Source organism: Heteronotia binoei, chromosome 1, assembly GCF_032191835.1.
Source record: "Heteronotia binoei isolate CCM8104 ecotype False Entrance Well chromosome 1, APGP_CSIRO_Hbin_v1, whole genome shotgun sequence".
In the NCBI taxonomy this organism is placed as follows: domain Eukaryota; kingdom Metazoa; phylum Chordata; class Lepidosauria; order Squamata; family Gekkonidae; genus Heteronotia; species Heteronotia binoei.
This window is the reverse complement of record NC_083223.1, coordinates 61,446,980-61,464,729: the sequence shown is the minus strand read 5'-3', so window position 1 is coordinate 61,464,729 and position 17,750 is coordinate 61,446,980. Positions and strand designations below refer to the sequence as shown.

The 17,750-nt window shown below is 45.0% G+C and overlaps 1 protein-coding gene across 2 annotated transcripts in view; it reads left to right on the top strand.

Moving 5' to 3' along the window:
* The first annotated feature begins 2,507 nt into the window (after nucleotides 1–2,507).
* ELOVL5 (ELOVL fatty acid elongase 5) overlaps nucleotides 2,508–17,750 on the top strand; it is a 72,627-nt gene continuing 57,384 nt past the window's right edge. Inside the window, exon 1 of one of the 2 annotated variants that reach the window (XM_060235105.1) lies at nucleotides 2,508–2,607. The gene's annotated coding sequence lies outside the window, so the exon portion shown is untranslated. Of the gene's footprint in view, nucleotides 2,608–3,147; nucleotides 3,255–17,750 lie in introns of those variants that run through there. The other variant, XM_060235110.1, reaches the window with a different exon arrangement.

Sequence of the window (17,750 nt, the reverse complement as noted above, 5' to 3'; positions counted from 1 at the left end):
TTGTCAGAAATATCTTCCTTCTCGCCATCATCTATCTAATCTCTCTCTAATCTTATTTTATCTAAATGATGTCCATTCCCCTGGCCTGACTGTGGTGTTGCCCGAGGACTCTGACCCTTCTATTTCATTGCAGTCAGCAGCATTTACAATAGAAAAAGAAACTTTTATATAGGAAGAGACTGAGAAGGTTGCATTTGCAAAGGAGAGAGATTATGGTGATAGAAACCTCCACAGGTGACCTTGGGCCTGAAAGAGGGTTTGTGGCAACACATAAGGGCCTTGTATCCTGTCTTGAGCCCTTTGCAGAAGATGGGGAAGAACTGTCAGCTACTCTAAAGCTTTTTGCACATGGAACACTTATCTGAATCAGGTGGTGACTGAGGAGCTCTGCTTTTTGGACTTCATCAGGCAGTTTGCTGGTCTTAGTAAAGGAATCTGAATTTCTGCTTGGCTGCATTTTTAAAGAGCCAATTAACTCGTGCTTGTAGTTATCTTGATTGTCATTGAGAATATTGTGTTCCAATCAGTTCCTGGTTGTTGTAAGGTATGCAAGCTTTCTCAGTTTACAGAACACTTCATTATTCTGTCTGTATATAATAGCTCTGTGTAACTCAAAAGATTTTAACTTTGTTTTTAAAGGAGGGGGCTTTTTCCAGCAAATGTATAAAATAATTTTCTGTGTATAGTTGCATTCCTAGAGATGACACCAGAAAGCACCTTGGAACTTAAAAAAAAAAGTAGCAGAGACATCTTGGAAGTGAATGTCCACTTTAGGTTTCATACACAGATATTTTTAGCTATATCATATACCTATCTGCGGGGTCGCCTTCCCCGCCCCACTGGCCGTAGTGACCTCTCCCCCTGCCTGCCCACAGGTTGCTGTGAGCCCTCCAGGAGGAGGGGTTGCCCCTTTCGGACCCCTCGGCACCTCCTCCTCGCGGCTCTGATTGGCCACTTCCGCAGCTGGCTTCATGGGGTGACCCGCCAGTGGGGAAAAGAAACAAAAGTGTTCTCTGCTAGGACCCGCCCCTTACATTGAGCGAGATGGGGGGTGGGGAAAGAGAAAGGATCGGAGCCAAGGACGAGCCTTCGACCTCCCCTCCCCCTGCAGGGAACCAGAGAGCCGTTGCCTGAGTTCACCCCGTCTGGACTCGGGAGGGAATGTGAGGCTAAGAGGCGGTCTGTGCGCCCAGGAGCAAAGGGGCAGCCAGCGTGGAGGTGGAACTGCAAAGTGCAAGTCTCCCGCAGGAGCAGCCAACAGCACCTGCGCGCCGTCCCCGCCCCTTCCCGGCTCTGACTGCTTGAGATTTAGCTCCAACCCCTCTAGGACCCCGGAGAGAATCCCTGCACCCCGCCCACTACCCCAGGCAGTCCCCCTCGCCGTCGCTGAGGTCAAATCGGGGCAGGTTTATTTATCTTACATCCTAGAAAGCGCCTTGTAAAGTGCGAAAGATAAAGGGTCGGGAGATCCAGAAGGCTTACTCGCGAGTAGCTTGATTAGGATCCGGGGGAATCGTGCCACTAATTGAGTTACTTGGGCCTCTCCTCTTCCTTTCCTTGCCCAGACTGCCTGCTGAACCCTTCGAAAAGGTAGTCTCATCTGAAGACACCAAACTTTAGGTGGCGATCCTTGTTAATTGGCAGTTTTGAAGCCGGCGTCTCGCATGCCTTGGAAGTCTGTTCCTAGACGTGGAACCGCGGGAAGTTTACAGTTACTTAAACTTGTGCCGCCTGTTTGTGGGGGTTCCCCCCCCCCCCGGAGCAAATCCCCGCTGAATTCCGTAAAATTTGCTCCTAGGTACATAGGCAACGGTTTGCATTCTCTGAATTGCTTTTCAGCGGGGGGTGGGGTGGAGGAAAGCCCCTTCGATTGACACATATTTAACTGAAAGAAAAACCAGCTACACTGGAATTTACTCTTCAGTAAACTTCAATCCTATTCAAAGTGGAGCCCAATCCTATGCCGAGGTGGGTGGCGACACGCCTACCTCTACACAGGATCATGTATAATAACCTATAATCCACGAAACTGTATACTCTTTAATCTACAATAGCGCTCCGGTTTATAGTTTCGGGCAACAAGACTAACACGGCTGCTCCTCTAAAATGATCTACACGGAATTGCAGCCTGTAAACCCCCATGGACTTCAGTGCGATTAATTTCCAAAGAAAAATGCATCTGCGAGGGTGAAAAATAATGCATGGGGCGGGCTGAGCGTTAAAGCGACAGGCAGATGCCGGCTCTCGCAGGCCCTCTCCAAATGTCCGCTTTCTCTCGCTTTGGTTACAGGGCCCGGGCATCATGACGTCATGCACGCCCCTTGCCAGATCTCTTCCTCTTTGCCTCCCCGCCACGACTGTTACGTCACAATCAGCCCACAATTTAGTCTGGGAATCGCGCTCTCTTGCTTTTCCCTCCTTCCTTCCTTCCTAGCGGTGCCGGAGCCCAAGGCTCCGGACCCCGCCCCTGCTTCCCCTCTCCGCCTCTGCAGCGTGACTGAGCCGGGCTTGCTTTTTGCTGCTGCTGCCGCTATACCTCGCCGCCTCCCTTCCTGCTGGGGATCCATCGCCACCTTCCATCTGCCCGCTGTTGAGTCCGAGGAGAAGGTAAGGCAACCGGCTCGGCAAGCTTGCTCCGAGCAACTCTCGTCCCCGAAGCGGGAGCTCTGGGCGACGGACGCCCAGCTGTTGCTTGCAGGGCGGATGCTGTCTCCTTGGATTTGGCTTGTCCTTGTAGGGCGAGACGAGAGGCTGGGCGCGCTCACTTCCTTACCGCCTCGGAGGGTCCAGCCGCTGGTGGAGGCGACGGGCCGGACTAGGCAAGTGAGCCGCCGGAGCCGATCCTGCGCTTGGGCAGATGCGAAGGGTGGGAGCGCGCGGGGACACTGAAGCCGCCGGATCTCTCCCCCCCCCCCCCTCGCATCAGCCCACGCAAGGAGCGGCCGGTGGTTGGCTGGGAACCGCTGACAGACACTGCTGGCTTTCGAGGGGGCTGCTCGGAAACGGAGTTGGCTGGCAGGGTGGAGGGAGCCGGGTGTTGTTTCCAGGCAGTGTTCATGCAAATCGGGGCGCGAGTCTCTCGGTGCGTTTTCGCTGCTTGCAGGTTTTGTTTTGTTTTTAACAAAAATAAATACTTCATTTTGGGTCTGGTATCAGATCGGGGCTCCACGTGCATCCGCCCTGCTGTCTGGCGCTGGCCCGTTATTGCTCCCGGCGAGAGTGGAAAGCACAGCAGGCGAGGCGGCCTATGAGGAGTAAGTTTAAGGTGGCAAACCAACTGCTGCTGCTTCCTTCCCACCGGGGGAAGCAGCGCTGCAAGTGCTTCCCTTGGATGATCGGAAGGCGTGATCTCTGTGTAAAGGGGTCAACCTGTGTGGGTGAACTGGTCGGCCGGCACTTTGTAGCCCAAGCTCCGTTCTTCTTCTTTGGTGTTAAATGATCACTGATGCGGAGGGGGGGAGATACTCGTTTGGGCCTATGATCCTAAAACTACTCAGAGGCAAGTTCCTTTGAGAAAAAGTGAGACTTCAGTGTAGGAAAAGAGTGACCTGCGCGCATCCATTTTACTGTGGTGTAGTAATGCATGTGGAGGTTTCTTAGCAGAAATAATATGCTTATAGGGATTCTTTGTGGATCAGCCATTGAAGATCAGGATGTTGGATCTGAACTTTAATTTTGCACTTAAGCGAAGAGTGGCATCCGTTCCCCTCCTTGAACGTTTTGAAGAGTACTTAGAAATTGATGCCATAGAATGGGAGCAATTCTGCTGGTGATTATAACCCTTCTCTGATAAATGTCAAAAACAAGTTAACAGGAAGGATTGAATTTGGTACCTGCTGCAAAGAAAGGATTGTCATTTGGAATGCGTTCTCATCTAAGAATATAATCTGTACCTATGTGGGTTGATGGGGGTAACAGTAAGGGTCCATCCACAAAATATGTTTATAGCCATCAGAACAGTCCGGCTTTCCTCTTCCTGACAGGAAAACATTGTGTTGTCGTGGCAGTCCCCTTCAGAAGAAGAACCATTTAGAGTTATGGACAATATGTTTTGTTTACAACCTGTTCTCCTTTACTTTAAACTCTGAATTACAACCCTGTTTGTAAAGAGTGTTTAAAACGAATAAATGTAGTCCTGTGACTTGTGTGGTAAGAGCATTAATGATTTCAAAATGCGCCGGTTACATAGTTTATAAAGAACTTTTGAAGTTCTTAACTGTTAATGTTGAGGTATGTGGGAGATCATGTTCTTTGGGCAACTGATCAAGAAGAATTTTGAATACTTCCTAACTCCACGCTGTAGAATGCTAAAAACCAGGAACAGGAAGGATCAAGGAATACTACCCAAACAGTAGCTTTTAACCTGGCTGTGGAAGCATCATAGGTAACTAGTGCAGTGCTTGTAAAACCAGAGTAGTATGTTCCCTACTGCTAGCCCCTGATAATAAACATTCTGCGCCAGGTGACGTTTCTGTGTTGTCTTCAACAGCAGCCCCCTGTAAAGTACATTGCAGTAGTCAAGCCTTGAGGTTACTGTTATGTAAATCAGCACAGTCAGGCTGGCAATCTCAAATGGAGGGAAATTTGTAGGTGAAATGCAGCTGGAAGAATGTGGTGTTTTACCACCAGAAGCTTTATTCAATTCTCCTTTGCTGGCTGTCCAGAAGTAGGTGAGGAGAAGAGGCAGCCAAAAATCCCAAGTGCCCACTATTTGTCCCCCAGTGTTCTGATTGCCCCTGTAGGAAGGCCTCTGTTCTCTCCCCCCCCCACTTATGAATCATTGGTGTAGAAAAAGTGTCATCCACTTTCAGCCAAGAACAGAGTGAGAAATTCATTTCTCTTAAAGCAGTTTGGGTAGTCCAAGTGCTAGAAAGCTTGTCTGTCTTTATAGGGAGAAAGGTTTTATATCACAGAAATGTTCAGTAACATCTGGTTGCGTGACCATCTCCTGATGTGCCTGAGAGGAAGCAGGAAAACCCAAAAGTAACTGTGAAACAGGAGTGACGTTTACTTTCCACTTGGGGGATGGTGGAAGATTGCCTGGAATTTTTCATTGGGCAGAGATATGCAAGTGTAGAGGCACTGTCAAGACAGAAGAATTTCTGTTTGTACAAGCTTGACTTTTGGGGATTTTAATGATCGGAGACAGATTTACAAAATATGATAACTTCCTTTCCTTAACTTGCAATAGACATATTAAAATCTAAATAATAGAACAGCATAGATCAAAACCCCATATGGGAGAGACGTGTTGCCACATTAGCTAGAAAGACGAATTCCTCTGCATTAAGAACTTCATTGGGCTTAGACTTTGAACAACAAATGATTCTGTATTGTGGAGATTCTTTTTGTTGATAAGGAAAAATAATACCATTGCTTAGTCAGCAGGGAGGTTTGCTCTCAAGCTAAGGCCCTTTTCAGGAGAAAATATGCTGATTAAAGCATACAGAGGAAGAGGGCAGGAAGGTCTCACATCTGCCCGCTGTGGTTGGCTAAATCCCATGGCCCTGCAACCAGCAGAGCATGGGTTGCAGTCCTGTGTGTTTCCAATGCCAAAAATTAGACCATGTGAGAACAGATATACAAATGACAGAGAGGGTTGCAACCAGGGCTTTTTTTGTAGCAGGAGCTCCTTTGCAATACACCCCTGATGTAGCCAATCCTCCGAGAGCTTACAGTAGGCCCTGTAATAAGAGCTCTGTAAGCTCTTGGAGGATTGGTTACATCAGGAGTGTATGGCCTAACATGCAAAGGAGTTCCTGCTACAGAAAAAAAGCCCCGGACTTGCAACTCTAACAGATGCTCCTGCAGCAACCTTGGAATCTCTGAATCTGCCCCATAAGTGGGCTGTTGTGAACTGTGGATGACTCCAAATGAGTCATGTATGGAAGGTGTTAATCTACAATGGCGACTGCACAACAGCATGGTGATGTCACCTAATTTTATGCCGTCTATAACACAAAGAGCCCAGTTATGAGAGGCATCCCTGACCCAGCTGATAGGAGGGGCTGCTCATGCTTGCAGCAACATGCTCTCAGATAGCCGATCAGATCCTAAACACAGCTAGCAAAATCTGGCAACCCAAACACATCTAGCAGCAGAACAGGAAAGGTCAACCCTTTTGCTGGAAACAAACTTAGGGCCACCCGGAGGACAGAGATGGAGAAGATTGATCAGACAGAGGAGGACAACAGCCAGCTACATCCAGAACCCCAGTGTATTGGAGGCCTGTATGTAGTCTCTCTAGCCACTTTTGTCCTTCTGAGAAACATCAGGGTTTTCAGGAGGAAAGAACTGAGGCTCACAATGACACTCAGGAAGTCTGCACTCCAAACATCTCTGCAAACATACAGCCCATTAGAGCTTATAGTACATATATTAAAAGCTGAATCAAAATACATATTAATTAACTTAAGTGGTATAAAAGCCCTAAGTGTTTCTCCAAAAAAAATCAGGTGTTGAGTTTCTGAATAGCATTGGAGGTTCCAGAATTTTCACTGCTAAACAAATTCTTTGTAAGGCTGATCCACTGGCAGAGGCTTGAGTTATTTGGGGCCAACCCACATCAGACAACTTTTTTTTTGAAGGGCAGTGGCATTTGCAAAGGACTATGGTACTCAGAGGGGGGCACAATTTCACCAGTGGGAAGTGACTCCATTCTCCTTTGGATCCCCATCCTGTTTTTCTGAAACAGTGGGGGAAGGGGAACAAAGATGGTTCCTGTCTGTTTTCTCCTTCTGGATTTTTGTGTGGTATGTTGGGACTGTTTTAATTACCAGCATGGAGAGGAAGTGAGGAACTCTCCCCAAGCTCCATTGCCCCAATTTGAATTGGAGCACAGCATGGCGTATGGCAAAGTGCTTTTGTGATGTGCAGTGGTTGGCACATGTGCTTCGGATGGTGGAGTTCTGCATCTGAATCCCCACTTCTCTATGATGATAGTTGGGGTGAGTTACTGTTTCGTAACCTAACTACTTCACAGAATTATTGTGACTAACTACTCACACACACACTCTCTCACACACACACACACACACACTCCCACACACGCACACACTTACTGGCTCTGGTTCCTCCACAAGGACCTCTGAAAAGTACAGGGGCTACACTGCTCTCTTTCACACACACTCGCACACACTTACTTGCTCTGAAATAAAACCAAAACAAACTGAGGGACTGTGCTCTTAGGAGGCTTTGCTGCTGACCCTTCCCCATAAAGTACTTCTTGCTTCCTGTTTAAATGTAAAGGCACACACACACATTTTAAAATGGGACCTGTTTGCTGGTTTCTAAACCTGCCAGAGATCTAGAGGTACATGGTGGCTGTGGGAACAGGGCTTCCCCCTGCTGGCCAGCTGGCTGGGGGCAGGGTGGAGCCTGTAGAACTGGGGGATCCCCCACTGGGACCTGGGGATTGGGAAGCCTAAGAGAGGTAACATTAGAATAGTAAAGTCTGCTGCAGTTAGGTGCTCATTTGGAGTATGCTGCTATTTTCTCTCCACATGCCCTAGTCATATTTGCTCACTGATGGCCCTAAGGTAAAAATATACTTGTACATTCCATCTAATGAGTTGGAAGTTAGGCTGTTGGTCTTAGTTTTCCATTTGTGTATGCCCTGGGCCTGATTTTTGAAGAAGCAATCATAAGAAGGAATACTAAGCGCTCACCAGTAAAGGTGGTTGTGCTCCTATATCCGTTTAAAATTAAGAGAGCTATTGATCCAGTATCTGGCCCTCAAAGTGCTTAGTGGGGGATATACAGAGGATGTTCAAGGGCTGTACCTTGAGATATAGGTTCATGTTCTCAGGAAGGCCCCATTTTGGTGTGTCTTTTCTGTAGCTCCAGCTGTAATAGTGGGCTACTGTTTGTGCGTATCTATGGTAGAATGCCTGAGAGAAAATGATATCTGTTTTCCTTTCCTATTTTGTTATTAGCCTAGGCTAGTTGTTCTTTGTATAAGAGGGATACATTAGTGCATGAGTGCCCATAGCTATCACCAAAATTCCCACTTATGCAGACATGGGGGCAGAGAGATGTCATGCATCTTGATATGTGATCTGTTTCTCCTTAGCAAGGACCTACATACTCCTGATGCTGGGCTTCTGGTTTAGGTGAAACATTGCCCTCCCACGTGGTACAGAGTCATCATCTGGAGTTTTTCATTGACTCAAATAGGGATTACTTCAGTCAGTTCTGTTGAAGGTTTCACATCATGCATTGGGGAGGGAACTGGCCTCTGAGCAGCTGAGCACCAGGTGCCTTTTTTTGGCTTCAGCTGATATACCAGCTATGGCTATTTCTGAAAGAGTGGTCTGGCCACCATGATCTGCGCTCTGATTACATCCAATTTAGATTACAGTAATGTGCTTTATGTGGGGATGCCTTTGAAAATGATCTGGACACTTTGTCCAAAATGCAGCAGCCAAGCTATTGGGGGGCAGAATACAGTAATCTTTTCACCCCAACACTCAAAGATTGGCAATGGCTGCCTGTTTGTTTTCAGGCCCAATTCAAGGAGCTGATTCTTCCCTTTCAAGCCCTAAGTGTCTTGGGGGCGAGGCTACTATAAAAGTAGTGCCTCCTCCTGTATTGCCCAGCCCGCCAGTTAAGAACTGCCTGAAAAGTCCTGCTCCCCATGCCCCCATCTTTGGAAGCGAGGCAGGTGGCAACCAGAGACAGAACTTTCAGCAGTGGCCCGTCATTCATGGAATGCTCTTCTTGGGCTCTCCTGGTGCCTATATCTCTTCCCTTTACCCGGGCTTTTAATTAACAGTAATTTAATTTAAAATTAATTTGATGCTATTTTAGTATGGAAACTGGTATTATAAGCTGTCAGTGATCTGTTTTTATGCTGAAGCTGGGGCTTTTTTTTAAAAAAAAAATGCTGGATTGTAATTATTTATCTTTTGTCAAGTTACCTTGGGCAGGTTCCTGGAGAAGCCTTATAAAAATTTCTAAATAAGTAAAAAAGAATTGAGCTAACTGTGAGCTGGTGTATTTATATATCCCATTCTCTGACACCAGTGGAACTGTGGTGACTTTCACATGGGAACAGGCTTGTGTGGTTTCCCTTTGGTAGGTATGGCTGCCAGCACAGAGCAGCGACAGCGAGGGCTCCCACATGGCAGCGTTCCCTGTGCCAGTGTCTTGGTAAGCATGCCCTCCCGCCAGGCCACTGGAGCTTTTTCAGTTTTTAAAAACAAATGATATCTATAATGATATTCACTTACAGAGATATAGAGAGTTTGGTGTAGTGGTTAAGTGCGCAGACTCTTTATCTAGAAGAACCAGTTTCGATTCCCCACTCCTTCTCATGCAACTGCTGGAGTCAGTCATAACTCTCTCAGAGTTGTTCTCAAGAGCAGTTCTTGGAGAGCTCTCTCAGGGTGTCTGTTGTGGGAAAGGGAGAGGAAAGGAGTTTGTAAACCGCTCTGAGACTCCTTCAGGTAATGAAGGGCAGGGTATAAATCCAATCTTTTTCTCGTCGTCTTCATCGTCTGTCTTCTATACTGTTATAACATTATGTGTAACAGGTTTGCTGAATTCTCAGCTTTAATTCTTTTAAAGTGCCTGGCCCTTTTCCTTGTGAACATATACCTTTCCCTTTATATCTCTGCAACAGATGAAGCTGGAGCCTTAATTTTTTTTTATAAAGATGACATGTGGGAATTTAGAGAACCAGTTACACATACTGGTTTACAGTATACTGATATAATGATCTAGGGAGGGGCCACAGCTCAGTGATAGATCATCTGCTTTGCATGCAGAAGGTCCCAGGTTCAGTCCCTGGCATCTCCAGATGAGAGGATCAGGTAGTAGGCGATGTGAAAGACCTCTACCTAACAACCTGGAGAGCTGCTGACAGTCTGAGTAGACAGTATTGACCTTGATGGACAAATGGTCTGAGTCAGTATAAGGCAAGCTTTTGTGATCAATGATATTCAGTTATTGATTACTACCCCCAAAAGCTCCTCAATAGTGGGGGGAGGAAATGGCCGCTGAGGTGGCAGCACCAGGGAAAATGGCTGTATTGCACGTGGAAAGGCCTGAACTTTGCTACCCTCATGGCAGTCATCCAGGTTTACTGCAGTCTTTCTGAGGACTTGACAGCAAAACGCAGTTGAGAAAAGTCAGTGAAAAGCTGGGAAATGTACCTTGATGCCGTGGAGAAACAGGACAACCCCCCCCCCCCTCTTTTCCAACAGCATTGAGCCTGGTGGAAAATGGCCCATGTTAGCTTTGAACACATGGATACTTTTCTTGGAAGAAAACTATTAATGACTGTCAAATAAAACCATGTTTCCATTAATTTATTTTGTCTGAAGGATGGGTTTGTATGCAGTTACTGGAATGCAAAGATCAGCTGCTTGGTTCACCCCAACACAAGGGATTAAATAAAAAAATCTCCAGTAGAAGTCTCAAGTATATCCTTCCTTGCTGTGGTCCTGTTAATACCAATTGATTATTCATTGTCAAGGGGCCCCATTCAGACCTGTTGCTGAAGCTGTTGTTATTGCTCATAGACTTTTTAATGCTGCTTATCGCAGTAACCTGGTGAGATAGATTAGACCACAAGAAGACGAGTACCAGATCTACCCACTGATCTTTCTAGCTGAGGATGAAGATGGTTATCTCAGCAAATGTATGTTACCAATCATCTTGGCTGAGATAATGTGAAGGGGACACTTGAAGGAGAAAATTGCCACGTTAGAGGGATGTCTCATGGCACTTGCCAGATTCTTCCTTTCAAGCTACCCCAGAGCAGTTCTCCCATTTGGGCTCTGAAACAAAAAGAGAGCCTGCCTGAGGGAATGGTTAAAAACAGCCCACAGTTTAGCTGCTTGTCCTGTGTCTGCTCACTTGTGTGGTGGTTGTATGAATTGTTGCATCTCTTTTTGCTCTCCTGCTAGTTTCGGTGGTGAGGGACATTTTCCTAACCTTGTAGTAATGCTTTTTCTCATTGCTGTCTGTGGCACAGAGGATTGTTGGCTTTGCATTACTTTCTGGATTTGCATCCTGTATAAAGGACACCTATTATGAAATAGACAGATGAAGTATGGAAATGGGAGGCATCTGTTTTATTTTATGCCACTGATGCTTTGAGATGAGGATTGACCCTTTTAGATACAAAGTATTTGGCAACCCTGGTCAATAATTAGCCTAAGTGACATGATTGCTTTGGTCAATGATGTTTTTCTTTATCTCCTGTATCCTTCAAGAAGGCAAGCTACGCTAATGATTGGTACAAAGTTTTAGAAATGGAAATGTACAAGCCATTTATCAATGCAGACAAAAAGCTACCTGCCATGCATGCATATCTGATGCAATCTGGTGTGATGTCCATTTAGAGGGCACAGCAGCTGGCTTAAGGTCAGCATCTTAAGTCAGTCTTTGTCTTGCAGAGTCCAACAGCTACCAAACTTCATCAGGGCTGTTTGAACCTCTGTTCAAATGGTTCTTACTGTCGTTATTCCCTCTTGTTGTCATGATTAAAGGTCATCTCACCATATATGCTGGAGGATTTTTGTGATGAAGGAACTGTGGCCAGTCCTTGAGATGGAAGGCTTAGATTAGGCAGTGGAGAGAGTCCCACTGGTCACCAGTAGGTGAGGATGAGGCCAAATTGAGTTCCTCTTTATTTTTTCCAGCCTCTTGAGTAGCAAAATGTCTTGAGGAGCAAACTCCAACCAACAATTTCAATTGAATAATAATAATCAGGGCTTTTTTTGTAGCAGGAACTCCTTTGCATATTAGGCCACACCCCCTTGATGTAGCCATTTCTCTTGGTGCTGTACTAAGAGCCCTATAAGCTTGGCGGATTGGCTATATCAGGGAGGTGTGGCCTAATATGCAAAGGAGTTCCTGCTACAAAAAAAGCCCTGATAGTAATTGGTGCAACAGTGGAGTTCAGTTGGAATTCTCAAACACAGTTTGCTTCATTCTTTTCAGATTTCGGATAGGCATGCATGTGAGTTAAAAATGCAAGAATAGGCTTGCTATTTATGACACAAAAATGTACTTCCTTTAAGCTCTGTTCAGACTCAGAAAGTTCCCAGAAGTTCAGAGGGCAGTGGAGCCTCAACGCATGTTAATTACCAGCTCAGCATGCTTATTGGGTGCAAGTTAATCCAGTTAAAATTGGGTCTGGCTACTTATCCCCAAAGCATGCACTGAAATAATGAAAGAGGCAAAATGCCTCTTGTAGCTGAGCAGCATTCTCACTGTCCTAATGGCAGCTGGTTCCATTGGGCCTGGTAACCTGGAGGAATCATGCGGTACAGATCTGCTAAGTAAATAAATTATATATATATATAAAAAAGTCTATTTCTATGTTTTTACAGACATAGTTCTAATTCAGCAAATGGGCAGTTAATGCACTGACTACCTTAACTTGGTCATAGTAAATTGTTCCAATGGCTAAGCGAGGAGGGATACAGCAGCCAGGGAAAACATGCGGATCCACTGAATGGCAAAGCAAAGTCTACCCTTCTCCTCTTACCAGACAGTAGGTTTCAGAAGAAGAGCTCTTGTCCAAGCAGAGGTGAACTTTTCCTTAGGCGATAAAAGCAACCACCTGGTTAGGCTGTGGCAGAGCATCCCTGTCTGTTCTACCTAAGTACCAACTTGCAGCTTATTTGTCAGTATGAAGGTCTCTGTTTTGTTTGGAGTCCCTTGCTGGTCTGTGAGAACTACTGACCAAGCATTTCCTTAGCATGATTCCTCCTCCACTGTTTCTTCATGGGTGAAATTTTCTCCACTCATGAAGATCCTTCCCTTCTCTTTCCTGTTTATCTTTTTTTTTTTTGGGGGGGGGGGAGCCACAGTGCATGTGAGTCTTTTTGTAAGGTGAGACTTGCTTGCCCAGTTCCTACGAAGGCAAGACTGATAGAGGAAGCTGCCACCCATGTGCTGTAAAGGCAGGTGGGCGGGAACTGGGGGCAGCTGATCTGGGTGGAGCAGTGTCCCTTTTGCCCTAATGGCCGTCCTCCCAGTTGATATTTTAATAGCATATTCTTTAACACGTATGATAAAACAGTAATAAAACCAGGTATTGTTACTGTGTTTAGGGGGGTGGTCCTTATGCCCCTAACATCCTGATCCTGCTGATGCCTGCACCAGAGCATGCTGTCCTTCCAACAGTGTTCTAAGTGTCCACTTCGGGCTCTGGACTGGTGTTCTGAGTTGATGCTGCTTGTTCACAGCCCTGCCCAGTGCAAAGGATGTCTCCAGGCCTTTCCACATTGTGTCGACTGCCCCCAGGTTTAATCTTACCCAACCTATTCATGGTGAGGCAAATGAGGCTATTCATTTCCTCACTGATGTGGTATCTTCTTGCCCTGCCCTCTCCTTTTAAAAGAAGAAAGTATAAAGAGAATTAGCTGTACATACACATCATTTTGCATCTGTCAGTTCCACTTGCACTGTTCACATGTGGTGAGGTTGCCAGCGCAGGTCAGATTTGGACAGCACAAATTGGCTCTTAGTAGTTCTCTTGTGGCATCCCTGCCATACTGGCTACATGCCAGCATTTGACTCAGGCAGGAAGCCAGCTGCTGTGTATTGGCATCCTAACTTGCTAGTACTTACAGTAGTTTAGTGGAACCTTTGCATCTGATTTTAGCCAGTTTTGCAGATGATAACACTGAGATGTTTGCAGGGAAACCATTGGTTTCACTTGGTATTGCTGGGAATCCCAAGGTTCTTCAGAAGCTCCTCAGGGATTCCTGGAGAAGATTAGCTGGTGAGCTTTCCTGAAAGAGAGCATATCCATAGCTGGTCCCCCCCCCCACACTCTGCCATGGTCCTCTGTGGGGGACAGTTGGGTATGTTCAAGGACTCTCTGCCTATGAGGCGCAACTAGGAGGGGTGACTAGTTGTATTAAGAGTGAACTTCCCAAGACTCTGCAATACACAGGGTCTCTGTGATGATCAAGGTTGATACAGACGGTGGCCAGGGGAGGGACGGTGGCTCAGTGGTAGAGCATCTGCTTGGGAAGCAGAAGGTCCCAGGTTCAATCACTGGCATCTCCAAAAAAGGGTCCAGGCAAATAGGTGTGAAAAACCTCAGCTTGAGACTCTGGAGAGCCTCTGCCAGTCTGAGAAGACAATACTGACTTTGATGGACCAAGGGTCTGATTCAGTATAAGGCAGCTTCATATGTTCAGAAGGATTCCTTGAGGTCAGGAAGCCTGAAAACTGATGAGCCTTGATTTGCAGTTCTTCTCACTTCAACTTAGTGAACCTTCAAGCTGGTTTTCTTTTGCAAGGGTATGGTATGGCTCGAGTACTGTGCCCTTTGCCACAACCTGATGTTGCATGCATGCTTGGGAATATCCTCTACAGAAAGTAGAACTGCCTCTGAGCTGGGGTTCCTGCCAAGTCTCTCATGGCCAGTGGTGGGGGATGGGGGGGAAGTAGGGTTGCCTGATCCAGGTTGGACAAGCAGCCTGGGGAGGACAGGGCGTGCAATGCAGTGGCGTGCAGTGCCATAAAGCCCCATCTTCTAAAGCATCCATTTTCTCCTGGGGAATTGATCTCTGTAGTCTAGAGATGCACTGGAATCCCAGAGGATCCCCAGGCCCCACTTTGAGGCTGGTACCCCTACTATGAGCACATGTGCACAGGACTGGGGCTGCATGTATTTTTTGCTGTTTGTATTTTCATGTCAGGTTACGCACTGTGCTCATTTATGCATGACAGAATCCTGATTCTGGCCTTTCGGAAAATAGCTTTGCAGAGGAGACACTCTGCAGCATGAAATGAAGTGTTATTTCCCTTCACCATTCCAAATCTCTCCCTCTCCCTCCCCCTCTCTCTCTGTCTCATACACACCAGGACATTTCCTCCATGAAGTTCATAAGGAGAGTCACCACTTTTAAAAAACCTGATGATAGGTTATAGTAATACCTCCTACAGTAATACCTTCTACAAAGCTGTTTCCTTATAGCACTTTCTAAATTCTGGTGTATATAACAAAATGCAAGGAAGGGTCCCTGTTGCCTGGAGGGAAATGTCAGGGCACTGATGCATGTGAAATTGCCACCTCCTCCTGGCTACACTGGAGTAGAGATATAAAATTTCTGGAAATTTTGAAGCTCGGAACCCCCCCCCCCCCCATTTTTTTTTTCAGGAAAAAAAGGAAATTTTTGGAAAAATGGAAAAAATGCTACATTAGCACTTCTTTTTTCTTTTCCAGATTGAAAGTCATTCTGTTACTTTAGGAATATAAAATATGACTATGGACAATTTTACTTGGCATGAAATTATCACAACTAGCATATTAAAAATATAGTGTATCCAAATAATTATTGCAAATGGAATTTACTTTTTAAATAATATTTATTTGTAATTGTAACAAATGGAGCAACAATCTCCTGTACTGTTTACTAGTTTATGTGGAACAGACAAAAAAATTCCACAAAACGATTTTTAAAAATCCAGAAGTAAAAATTATTCATATTTCCTCACCACAGTATTAAATTAAAAGACCCTCATTCTCATATAAAGAATTGAAGAGGGGGGAAGTGTATAGAAGGGAGTGTAGGATTACGTTTCAATCAATGGGCATGACCTAGGACTTGCTTGTCCTTAGTGCACATAAATTAGAATAATCTGATACTATACATATTTTTTAGAAATGATTTGGAAAATATTTGAACACCTTGTCTTAAAATATTTTATTTATCATGTTGAAATAAAATGTTCCATAATCATTTTTTTTTCAATTTTTCCAATTTTTTGGAAAAAAGCAAAAAAGGCGTCAGGAAAAAAACAACGGGAAAAAACCAGTTTTTTTCTAAATTTTTCCAGTTTTTTTCCGGGCCTTCACCTCTTGACACTGGAGATCTATTAAAGCCCTGAACAGCTAAGGAACAGGGCTTCAGCTAGCGCAATGGGACTGAGAGAAGGTGACTGCAGCTGTCCCAGAAGAGACCTCAACATGGAAGGTGACCTGAAGAGGCTTCCCAGAATGCTCCAGCACAACACAGGAAGTCAGCTGGTGATTGCCACCTCTTCCAGTTGCCACCTCTTATGTCATTCATATGTAGAAAGTTGCAAGGCTGGGAACACATCCCTATTAGAGCCATGGACCTCATGGAGAGTTGTTGTCCTTAGCATTCTCATTATAGGAACATAACCATACTTTTTAGGATCTATTATTGTATACCCAGCATTGAAATTAAGCTTCCCCAGTCCAAGGCCTCTAATGCTGAGCTACATTATAGATGATATCTAGTGAGTTTGACAGATGTGAGAACAACTCCTTGTGTCTAAAAGCAAAACATTAAGAGAAGATTATGCATAGGTGTGTTCTGCCAGTTTTGCATGTTGATAATCAAGCAGTCTATTAGCTCATTGGTATCTTTCTCAAAAGAAGATAGCGCTATCACTTACTGGCTTTTAAAACTTTAGATAAGAGGAACCCCTTAACAGTGAACATATTCGTAAGTGAGGTTTAAATCTCCCTCAAGTGTCTCTCACTGCCGCCGGTGGTACCTTAGAACATTTTCATATGCATGGCTAAAAAGCTCTTGTTTCAGTTGGGTTTTTAATGCAAATATAAAACGAAAAACTGTAAAACTTCTAGGTGGTCAAAATGCTTATTAACATTTCAGATGTCTGCCTTGATTGCAACATCAGCAGTAGGACTTGAATGCTGGAGAAGCTCAGGAGCAATTTAAGATTAAAATGTTTGCTCAGTTCTTGCAGGAGTGGGAAATGGATGTGAGGCATTTGTAATGCAGTTAAGCATTATGGCCAAGGTAGATGTTATGTTCACATTCCAAATCCAAGCTGCTTTAAGTCTCATGTATGAAAATATGCCTTGTCTAATCTAGGGATTGCCTCTTGTTGGTATCTGGCTGTTAGAATTAACAAATCTAAGAGCAGTGTAATGAGAAAAATGCCAGTGCTTTTAATATTGTTACTGCTTTCAGGTTTCCTATTAAAAACAGAACAAGTAGAGAGGAGGAAATATTCAAATGATATCAACAAAACTATATTTCTTAGTTCCCAAAAAGTTGTTGTTGGTCACCCCTTTAAGAGATCTGTGGATGCAGCTGGTGATAGTTTGTGAAATTCCCCATGTTTCTGTGTCTTCCCTACTAGCTGATTCTGATTCTGGTGTTATTTTTGCTGTGGCAGCTTCTGGCAGCTGTGGCTTATATGCCACAATGGAAGTAGAAGGTGGTATTTGTGAGGTTGGTTCTGTCCAAGACAGCTAGCTTATTAATAGTTGAACAAAAAGAAAGTTCCAAAAAAGTGACAGCAGCATTGTAGGAACCACAAGGCAGGGCATAAAGACAGAGCATGGGTGAAAGGAAGATTAGAAATAGAAGAAACTCCTGGTATGAAGAATTCTGAATACAATAAAAATTGGCCTAAAGTGGTTCTTGAAAAGAAAGGTTCAATTGGGGTGATTTCCCACTAGGCTTTTAATCCTGGTTCAACCCTGTCCCCGAATGGACATTCCACACTGGTTTTATCTTGGGTTATTTTTTTGTTTCTGTATTCAATTGAGGTTGCCCTGGGGTCACCTCATTGTTGTTCCAGGTTATCACAATGCTGTTTGTATGTTCAGGGGTGATCTCAAGGCAGATTAGTGTAGAAGCGTTAACTTTGGAACCTTTCAGCCCCTTTACCTCTCAACCTGCAATTTCACCGATCTGCCATCTGTCAGCACATGTAAGCTCTTATTTCGATAAGAGGGTTGTATTATATATTCCCCCCTTCTTTTCTTTGTCATCCAT